Here is a 10,737-nt window from a genome sequence, read left to right as displayed (position 1 = left end):
GCAACCCTGGCTCCCACCCGCCGGGGGGAAGACTTGGGCGTCGGACCCAGTGGGGCCAGCAGTCCCAGGCCCGAGCCTCGTCCGCAGAGAAGAAATTCTTTAAGAGAAAGAGAAAATGCCATTATGGGTACAAAAGCAGTATTATAGCAGGAAGTATTTTTAGAATAAAAAAAAAAATCACAACACACTACCAATTTTAAAAAACTGACCAAGAATCCCCACAAAAATCTGAAATAATCGCATATTATAGTCAAATATCTGACACATTCCTATAATTCTTTAATTGCTACATTTTTTTCTTTCTTTTTTTGTTTGCTATGTCACAATGATTTCATGATATAATTTTCTATAAGGACAGAAAGATTATCCAGTCCTTGCTCTCTATGATTGATTGATTGATTTCTGAAGTTCAATAAACTCAGTATTATTAACATTATGTACATCTTTAGGATTGTTGTCAGATTAGGGAAAGCCTCTCTCGCCTTCCTGCGGCACGTGAGCACCCGTCAGCCTGCACACTGACTGGTCTCCTCGAACATTTGAATAATGGAGCAAACTAGCCAGTTGGTCACCATGTCCTCTTTAGCAATGTTTTTTTGTGTTTTGCTTTTGTTTTTGCTTTTTTGCACCTATGAAAGACATTTGTTCAGAGAATCTAAACAAAGAATATTGAACTTCTCAGAAGAAGCCTACAGAAGATTTTATGGTTTCTTCCTAATACATTAATAAACCTAATAAGAAGGAGAAAAGAAATACTTTTAAAACAGTATCGCTCCAGTTTGTCTGCAGTTATGTGATTTAAAACATTCCTGTTCTAGTGAGGTAAAATTTGGAAACTTTGGTAAAGTCAGAAAAATTAACAAATCGTTCCAAAAAGTACAAAACCAAAAAGGAAAAGAATAATAACCAAAACCACAACCAAACCTTAAGTTCTAGCTTCCTTGGTCCATATGCACATGCAATAACTGCAAAAACATTTCATTCAGAAATACTTAAAAAAATTCCATCTTGTAAACTCTGTTGATGAGCTGATAATTCAATCAAAAGGATCCACAGAAATGCATTCACCCCCAAACTGCTTCAGCTCAGAGCATGGGCTGCCCGCACTGTGAAGTGACTCAAGGCTCTGAGCACACGCGTCTTCCTGTTGCAGCTCAGCGTCTGGCGTGGGGGGTGCCTGGTGCTCGGTGACAGGAGGTTCTGCTCCCCATGCCCCATCTTGTCTCCCGCAAGGGAGCGGGGGTGGGACACTGTAGAGGGCAGCAAATGTTTGAAATTATTTAACAGCAGCTCTTTGCTTTTCGTGGCCCTTAACATCTTAGGACAACTTTCTGTGGCATCACCTCACGATGACGCCCAGGAAGCCCATGAGCTGCCCAGGCAGGTACTTCACAGAAGGAGGAAATTGAGGCTGTAAGAAGGTAAGGGAGCAGATGGATGCACAGAGCTAGGGTTGGAAGAGGTCACAGGGCTGGGAGCTCCAATCAGCGTCCGTCCCTCTTCGGGGCCCCTTCATCCTGGAATTCTCTCATGTTGAATCCTGCGTCCAGCAGCCTTTCTGGAAAAGATCATGGATGGAAGTGGAGCCAATGCCCCAACCACGAGTGAACAATGAACCTTCCATCTCTCCAGAGCAGAAAACGAACACTAGTCACTGAGCACCTTGTCCTCACCACCCCGCAGGTGGGACCGGAGTCATGTCTTCATGGAAGCCTTGTGTTTCTGCCTTTGCACAATCCCACAAATCCCTTATCAAGGGTGTCCCTGTCATTTACCTAAACCCAACCCCGCTCCCACCCAGCTTAATCCAGCTTAATCCCGTCTCCTCCACAAAGCCTCCTGCATGAATCAGTTAGTTCTTACTATCTTGCATTGTTGGGTGTCACTTGATATTTGGCATCAGCTCCCACCCCAGGTAGAGTCCAGCAGAGTGGTTTTCAGCTCTGGCTGAAATTTGGGATCACCAGAGGGAACTATAAAGAAACATTGCCTGTAAATTAACTTAGAGATATTCTGAGTTAATTGGTCAGGTGTGCTATACACAAGGTTTGTACTTTAACAGGTAGGATCTGAATCCCCGGCTGGGATCTCGGACAGAAAGTAGATTATCAGTAAGTGTCTACAGCAACAATTGCTAGTGATACGAGTGACAACCACATATACTGGAACTTCGGTATGTGGAATCCACACGAGCAACTCTCGCGAGGCTGAGTGATGAAGAAACCACCCTGGGCTCCACCCATCAAGGTGGAAGGCACACAGTGGTAATTTCTGCTGCTGGAGTCAGAAGAGACGGGCGCCTGCTTGCTGAGTCAGGTCTCCAACAAGCTCCCCTCTTCGGGGTTGTCCTTGGAACCAACACTTGGGAGTCGTTGCAGTTCGAGATCAACCTCTGATTCTAAAATAAAGATTTCCAGTTTGGGGGAAAGAGTTTGTACCAGAAAAATACATGCCCTGGGGCAACTTAGCTTGTGCGAGAGAAAACTGAGAACATTTTCTATGTAAGTTTCAGAAAATCAAGGAGGATTCTCTAATTAAGAAGAGTGTTTTCTGGAAGCAACACCAACAACAATCGCCTTTGTGTGGTGATCTATAACTTCCGAACTCTTTCTCAGCCAGGAACTAAAATTTCATATTCCAACACTGAAAAGTTAATTCTCGCCCTATTTTTGTAGGTGAGAAAGTAAATTTTCACTGGGTTTAAGTGTACCGTGTAACTAGCAGATCCTTCAGCTTGGCCTATTCTCATCTTTCTCTGTCCCACATCATCACTAGATTATCACAGGAAGTGGTGAGATTAGACATGAATAATGTGTTACTACAGGGAAAAAAATGATTTGTGCTTTATTTATCCTTTTATTGAAGAGGAAATCTCTTCTCTCTGGCCAGAATATGTTGAAATTCTTCCTCCTACAACATGAAGGCTGGACGTGTGACCTTCAATGTTCCTCTGTCTCATTATCTTCCTTTAACAGACACGGTCTTGATGATGGACCCCCCCAAACTGTGGTTTTGTCCAGAGTGACCATCAGCAGAGGGGCCGTGATGCTGAGAAGGGCGCCATCACAAAGCTCATGGGTACTCTGCCACCCTAGAACACTGCTGCTGCCCTTGCCCTGTGCCTACCTAATTTCCTCAACATATTTTTTGCATAAAGCTCATAAAAATGTGTTTATATTTGAAGGAAGATGTTGCAGGTAAATTTCACACCTGTGTTCTATTATCTCTCCTTCCCTGACAAGGGATTTCAATGTCTTGACTCATAACCAACTGAGTCAGCCATGTTGAGCTCTCATGGTTCCACAAGTTGGTCATCCCAATGCTCTATCCAAACCTTGACTTGGTGACTAACGAGTGGTACTCTTAGCTTGAAGCTTGCCCACAGACGTCAAATACTGCCCCATGCTCCCACGACATACACACAGCCCAGCCCTCCGTCCCTTTCCTTTGCTGGGCCTCCTCCTCCTACCTCAGCCCGTTTCCCTGTCTCAAAACCCACCTGATTTATTCATGCACTGGTACCTGGAGCACCAGATCACCTGGCTCTGACCAAACTGCCCCACTTCAAAATTCTTTTATGATTTATTCCCTGTTGCTTATAAATTCCATTATTCAAGGTCTTCCATGTCCTTCTTCAATATACATGCAGTTTGGGGCAAGAGATGTAAGTTCTGTAATAATAACTGTCCAGAGTTGAACCCCAGACCTACATTTACTAGCCATCCACCCTGAGCAGATTTAACTTTTTTGTGCCCTACATTCTCATCTATGAAACAGGAAGTATCATAGAATGCCCCTCATAAAGTTTTTTATAATTCCAAGAAACATTACATACGAAGCACATTGAGTACAGTAAATGCAAAGTAAATATCTAAAATTATGTTATTATTATCCATTCCCCTCAACTAACCTCCTGCTACAACCTTCTCATGCTGTTCATTTCAGGCCAATAACATCACTGGGTCTCCCCGTAGTCACCCTATCACACCCAGGAGCACAACTTTGCCCACATTGTGTCTCTACCTAGAATGCCTCTTGGATGCATATACGCATTTAATTCAAAGCGGGGCGGGGCGGGGGGAGAAGACACAAGCCTTAGTTTTATTCTGGGCTCCAGCCCTAGGTGATTAGTGGGTACTAACTGAAGGAGGGAGTACGGTGAGATTCAGCGGCTCCATCAGGAGTTGGAAAAGAAGGCTATGAGGGGTGTCGATGGCCACTGGAGTGCCTGGGTGGACAAGGCGATGTCAGTGCTGTGCACCTGCCAAGCTTGACCGTGTACGCACCATCTAAGTGAGGAGAAACTTAATCTGCCCGTTTCTGAGCAGAATGTGAGCTCATCTGGTTGTCCCAGCTGAGCCAGCCTTAGAACTGAAGCTCTCTTGCCCTTGGCACGCTTGGCGCTTCTACTTGGTGGTTAGCTTTCATTAAGTTCTTCTCTTCTAGACTGAGGCTCCTTAGGGGTAGGATTTGTGACTTTTCACAAGTAGAGTTGCTATTTATGAGGTGTCCAATATGAGCCATACCTTATACTAAATATTTTTTAACAGGTCGTGCTGAGCTTCCTAAAATTATCCACATTTTATAGGTGTAAATACTCAGAAGAAAAGGTAATTTTCCCATGTGCTCTTAGGTGGCAGTTTTTGAGGCTGATAGCTAAATAGAAATCTAACTTCAAATTCTCTTTTGTTTCCACCACTGTTCACAGCCTTCAATGTAGATTTGTTTCTTCCATAATGTTGTGTAGACGATAATAATACAGGCCTAAATAGGACTCACTCTGTTCCCCGTGCTCTTCTCAACCATCTATACACATTAAATTCATTGACTCTCACAATGGTATTCCTATAGATGAGAAACTGAGGCACAGGCAGATTGAGTCATTGCCCAAAACCCTCAGTGAGCAGCAGAGCTAGGATTTGACCCGGGCTATTTCCGTTTAGAGCACACACGGTAAGCCCCCTGCAACATGACTTGCTGAAGACTCAAGCAATATCTTCTCAGCAGAGATTTTAGTATCATTAAAGACAGTTTAAGGGGCCTGGGGTTTCACACAGCGCTTCCCAGCATCCCTGAGCCCCTGTCGTGCCCTCCCCCACAGCCCCACGCACAAATATGTGTGTCATGCCAGTCCTTCCAGGGCCTTTCCTGTGGATGCTCAGTGTTCTCTAGGATATGAGCTTGTCTCTCTAAACATCCACTGTTCAGGGTATGCGTGGGGTAGCCTAATCCAAAAATCACTGTTTTGGGGTCCCTGAGTGGCACAATTAAGTGTCTGACTCTTGGGTTTGGCTCAAGTCGTGACCTCAGGGTCATGGGATTGAACCCCGTGTCAGGCTCTGCACTCAGCAAGGAGTCTGCTTGAGACTCTCTCTTCCTCTCCTCTCCATCTGCCCTTCCTGCTCATGCGCTTGTTCACTCTCTCTCCCCCGTCTCTAAAATATATAAATAAATCTCTAAAAAAATAAAATAAAAATCACTATTTTTTCTTGGGCTGCAGGTCAGATGCCCATACCTCTACCACTTCCTGAGCCAAGTCCTGGGCCCAAGTCCTGGAGCTTCCCTGCTGGCCCTGGTGTTGAAACTCACAGGGGGCACAGTCACATCGACTCTCTCGGGGCCCCTCAAACCACTTGATAGATGCATTTCTTTGCTCTGGGAACAAAAGTGAGCCACGGAAACATTTCAAGCAAAGCGAGTACGGTAGGCAGAATAATGGCCCCCAATGATGTCTGCACCCTAGTGCCCAGAACTGTGAACATGCTTTAGATGGCAAGGGGACACTGCAGATGCAATTACCGCTGAACAACCTGAGATGGGGAATTATCCAGTTGGATAATTATCCAGTTGGGTGGGCCCAGCATTACACATGGAAGTAGGAGAGAAAGGCAGAAGTGTGGGTCAGGGAGATGCAGCAGTGGAAGAAGGGCAAGGAACGACTGGAAGCATGAGAGGGACTCAACTTGCTGCTTCTGGTTTGGAAGGGGCACAAGGGGCCATATGCCAAGGTATGCTGTGGGCCCTACGAGCTGAGATGATCCCCGGCTCACAGCCAGGAAGGGAACACGGACCTCAGTCCTGCAACAACAAGGACTTGACTTCTGCTAACAGATTGAATGAGCAAGGAGGAGGATCCGCCCCGAGAGCTCCAGAAAGGAACACAGCCCTGCTAAGACTTTGACCGTAGCCCAGGGAGACCCATTTTGTACTGATTGCAAAACCGTAAGATAACTCGTGCTGGTTAAAGCCTCTCCGTTTCCGATGAAGTGTTACAGCAGCTCCGGGAAACTGCTACCATGGGTAACGTGGCCCCTCTCCTAAAGCAGAGATGCTGGCCCTGCGTTTTCAGAGGCAGCTTCTCCAGGTCAGAGAGAAGACTGTCCTCACTCGGACTATGAGGTGTTGAGAAATACATGGTTTAGAGAATGCTAAGAATTAAAGGGCCTGGTGAGAGGTTAGATGGTGGCGAAGGAGAGGCCTGCACCTCTGGCTGTGGCCCCTGGATGGGGCTGACCTCATCAGCCCTGCTAGAGCAAAAGGCATAAGTGCTGGGGAGGAGGGCTCAGAATTCAATTTATGACATGCTGAGTTTGACGTGCCTTTGGGACATCTCCCTCATGAGCCCCTAAACATGAGGCTTGATGAGAGCTTCTGCATAGGGCCAGCCCCCAGCCCCATCGAAGCTAAGCACGTCTCCTAGGTATGTCCAAAATCCTTTATGAGACGCAGGTGGTCCCATTTTTTTTCTTGACAGCAAAGTGGCTCAGTGAACCTGAGAGATGCCAGGCAGCCTGTGTTCAACCGAATGAGAGGTGTGTGCCCGAGAACACGCCGACTTTCAGGAGCACCTGAAAGATCCAAAGGTCCTAATGGAATTCAAGTTCTGGATCCGGTTATGACTTCAGGTTCAGCCTGTCCCGACCTTTACTGACATTTGGCTACTTAAGGTAACAAATAAGAACTTGTGCCTAAACTGTCGTTCTGACTTGGGTTCCAGGGCTTCCAGGAACTTGAACCCAAAACCGTCCTCGACCATGAGATGCCTTGATGGCTCAGTCAGCTAAGTGACAGTCTCTTGGTTTCAATGCAGGTCATTATTGCAGGGTCGTGAGACTGAGCCCCTTGTTGGGTGGATTCTACTGTAGACTCTCTCTCTCCCTCAGCCCATTCCCCCTCTAAGTAGGTAAATAAATAAAATCTTAAAAAAAAAAAAAAAAAAAAAAAACTGTCCTCAAACAGCTATGGACTCAAGAAGTCTTCACTCTCCTGGATTGAAGGAGCTGTGGTCAAAGGGTCTCCACTGAAGCCTGGGCAGTGGCTGCGGACGGAGAGGTCGTGGCCTGGGAGGGGCTCCCTGCACTCCCGGACCAAGATGCTCTCTGGGTAGAGCCCGTTCCACACTGGCCGGTGGGGGTGGCGGGAGTCAGCTCAGGGAAAGGAGCTCGGTGTGGTCTCTCTGAGGACACATGGAAATGTGGGGCCTTCGGGGACAGGGCTCCTCAGGCCCTCCCGCAGCGGCAAATGCAGACCCTCCCTCTGCTCTTGCTGCCTTCCTTCCCTCTTGCAGACCTTCTCCATCTCCCCAAATAATTCTTCTCTCACCTTCTGTCTGGCTCTTCTGTCTCACGGAGACACTCCCTCCAGTCTGGCCACACCCTGTGCTTTCACGTCTCTGTCCTGCCTTTCCCCTCTGGCCTTCCCGTAGCCGTGGCTCCCTCCCTCTCTGCTCTTCTCTCGTCCTTCCCTTCCTTGTTTGAGATGACATCATCTGCCATCCCTGTGTCTGTGACCCACCCTCCTGTCTGTATCACTTGAACAGGAGCTCTTCCAAAGGCAACTGCCTTGAGCCTTGAGTCCCAGCTCTCCTAGGAAGTCAGATTGTTCCGGAAGGGGGAAGCAACACGGGTTAGAAAGACCAGAGAGATTTGTTCGCCTCGCAAGCATGGACCTCAGTCCTCAAACATTCCAAAAAACAACCTTCCTGAAGCCTGGTTTGCTAACTTGAAAAGAAAAAAAAAAAAAAAAATATATATATATATATATATATATATATATATATATATATATATATATATGAGTGCCCTTGGGGTGGGGCCACTAAGTAACACTGCCCTGGGCAGAGATTTGGCAACATGTGCTCAAGGCCTCTCCTCATGATGCAACTAAAGCCACCACCAGAACACTCTGCAGACAGGGAGGCACCTGTCCTCTCCGGGGACTCTTCGGGCCCCACTTCATGCCTGTCATGTTCTCCCTGACCTGGGACATGGCCTCTCGGGTCATCTCGCCACCAGGGAAGGAATTTGCTATGCCCGGGGAGGACTTGAAGCTCAGCCTAATCCTGAGGCAGCCCATGATCTTAGAGAAAGGACAGCGTTTCACCCCGCGAGATGGCAACTGGGCCATTGGCACAGGCTTGGTCGCCGAGACACCAGCCATGACTGGGGAAGATGAGAACCTCAAGTGGAGTTGAGTCTGGCCTCTCTGGCTCTGTCGTTGAAGGCCGCACTGCCCTGCGTTCTCTCCTACTCTGATGCTCCCTCCCCAGAGCGTGGGCTGCAGTCCAGCAGTGCAGCTAGACTGACCCTTCCTTGGTCAGGAGGGGCCCCAGGGCCTGCCAGATGAGGTGGGTCAATAAACTGTTCTGTGAATAGTGAGGGGAAAAAAAAAATCTGAGGCCCAGATGTTTATAATAATAATAAACATTATTGGATGTTTGCTTGGAACCATCACAAGATCACCTTCTCTCCACACTTGGTAACAAGCCATATGTCCTACAGGAAGCATGGCCAGCTTTGCATCCCGGATTTTCTTTGAGGGGTGGGGGGTGAGAAGGGGTTGGGCACATCTCCAAGGAGAGAAGTGAGAATGGAAGACTATTTTTATTTCAGTAACTAGGGAACTGCAGATGTCCTGGCACTTAAAAAAAAAAAATTATCAACTAAGGAGGAAGACCGTGGGCAAATGCAACCTTAAAGAAAGGCCCAGTCCAGTTTTGGCCTAAAAATGAGGCCACAGAGGCTCATGATGCTGGCTTTATTCAGTCACTCTCCCCAGAGGTCATGGCCACTCCTCTGCAGAGCACAGTGCCCGCATTGTCCCCTGCCCGTCCCTCCCACACAGGCAGCATCCCTGGGGTGCACAGCTACTTCTCTCCCATAGAGGCCCACTCACAGCGTTATCCTCATTTACAACTCTGTGTCTTCCCAAAGACATGGTTCTTTGAAGAAATCATCATTGCCAGAGCTACAGGTAATAGAAGAGCTGAAGTAAGGTCCTCGAAGATACGGGAATCCTTCTCATTTGGCCCCCACAGCACAATAATCCTTTCCCCTCTAGATACCGTGAACCCCAGCCCATTTAGCCCATGTATGACAAGGTGTCAGGGTACAACATGCTATCCAGGGAAGTAGAGGCCCAGCGTGCATGTGCTCGCCCCCACCCCCCGCTCTCTACGTCCAGGCTCCAGGGAAGGATATTTCCTCTGTCACAGGGAGTAACATGGACCAGGCACCTCAATGGAATAGTCAAGTCCACGGGGGCCCTGTTGTCACACAAAGAGCTGTCTGATAAGGAGGCTGAGTTAGGGCAGAGGTGGAGGCCACGGAAGGGTATCATTACTGGACACGGAGAGGGACACAGGGCCTTGACATGGGGAAGTTATGCCAAGTGTTGGAGAATGGCCTTGAGCGAATGGGTGGGCTTCCCAAAGAATCTGTCCTTGAAGATACAACGTGGGCCAGACGTAGGAGTTTGGGACCCAAGCTCTCCAGTTGGAGGTAAGATCCTGGCTTTGGGATAATTGGAAAGACATGGACCCATGTCAACCTATTTTTCAGCCCACCCTAAAGTTTCGTCTGTCGTCACGCCCCACCTCCTCCGCGGATTGCCAGGGTCCTTAGGACAAGGACTTGGTTCTATGCCCCGCGCGTGTCACCAAGTGCCTTGCGGGCGCCGACCCCCCAACTGGCTCACATGTTACCATGTGAAACACCAGCAAAGTTGCGTCTTCCCTGTCTGGCCCTTTGCAAGACCGAAAAAGCAACTGGTTCTGGAGAAAAAGCAGCTGTCCAGGACTCAGTGTCACTGTGGGGCCACATTCTGTGTTGAGCCTCCTTGTTCTGCTAATGCCTCAGAGGAGCAGGTGCCGGGAATCAAAGGTCGCCGCAAGTTCAGGCCCCGTCCCCCCTCTTCCCAGACTTTAGGGAACTGTCAGCTGCCACTTTCTGTCCAGTACAGGCTTGTTCTCTGCATGTTCCCTCTCGAGACTCTCTCTCTGGGAACCCAAGCCACGCAAGGACAGCTCTCATCCTGAGGGCCACGGGCCGGCCCTTCATCCTCAGCGAGGAGCCAGACGTGCGGGAGCGCCGTGGCTCTCCAGGTCAGGCCTCCCTCCACCTGGGTGCCTCCAGCCAACCTCTGGTCAAACCCCGAATCCGAGCCTCTGGTCAAACCCCGGGGAGGCTCCGTCCCACTGTCTGACCCCCGAAGTCAGGGCGTGGGATGACGCGCTGCTGGTTGAAGGGCCTGAAGGCTGGAGCGCGCGGGCCGGTAGCGGCAGGTAACTGCTCAGTCAGCCCGGGCCTTCTGTCTGCCTCTGCTCTTGCCCTCGAGCCCCTCCCGCACATCCCGGGGAAAAGGAACAGGCCACGAGGGACAAGTCCAAAGAGGGAACAAGACAAAAGCCACAGGAGAGAATCAGGAGAAAGTGCTCTACGGGGCGGGCACTCCAGACGG

This window comes from Canis aureus, chromosome 3, assembly GCF_053574225.1.
Source record: "Canis aureus isolate CA01 chromosome 3, VMU_Caureus_v.1.0, whole genome shotgun sequence".
NCBI lineage: Eukaryota > Metazoa > Chordata > Mammalia > Carnivora > Canidae > Canis > Canis aureus.
Note: the sequence above shows the minus strand (reverse complement) of the source record.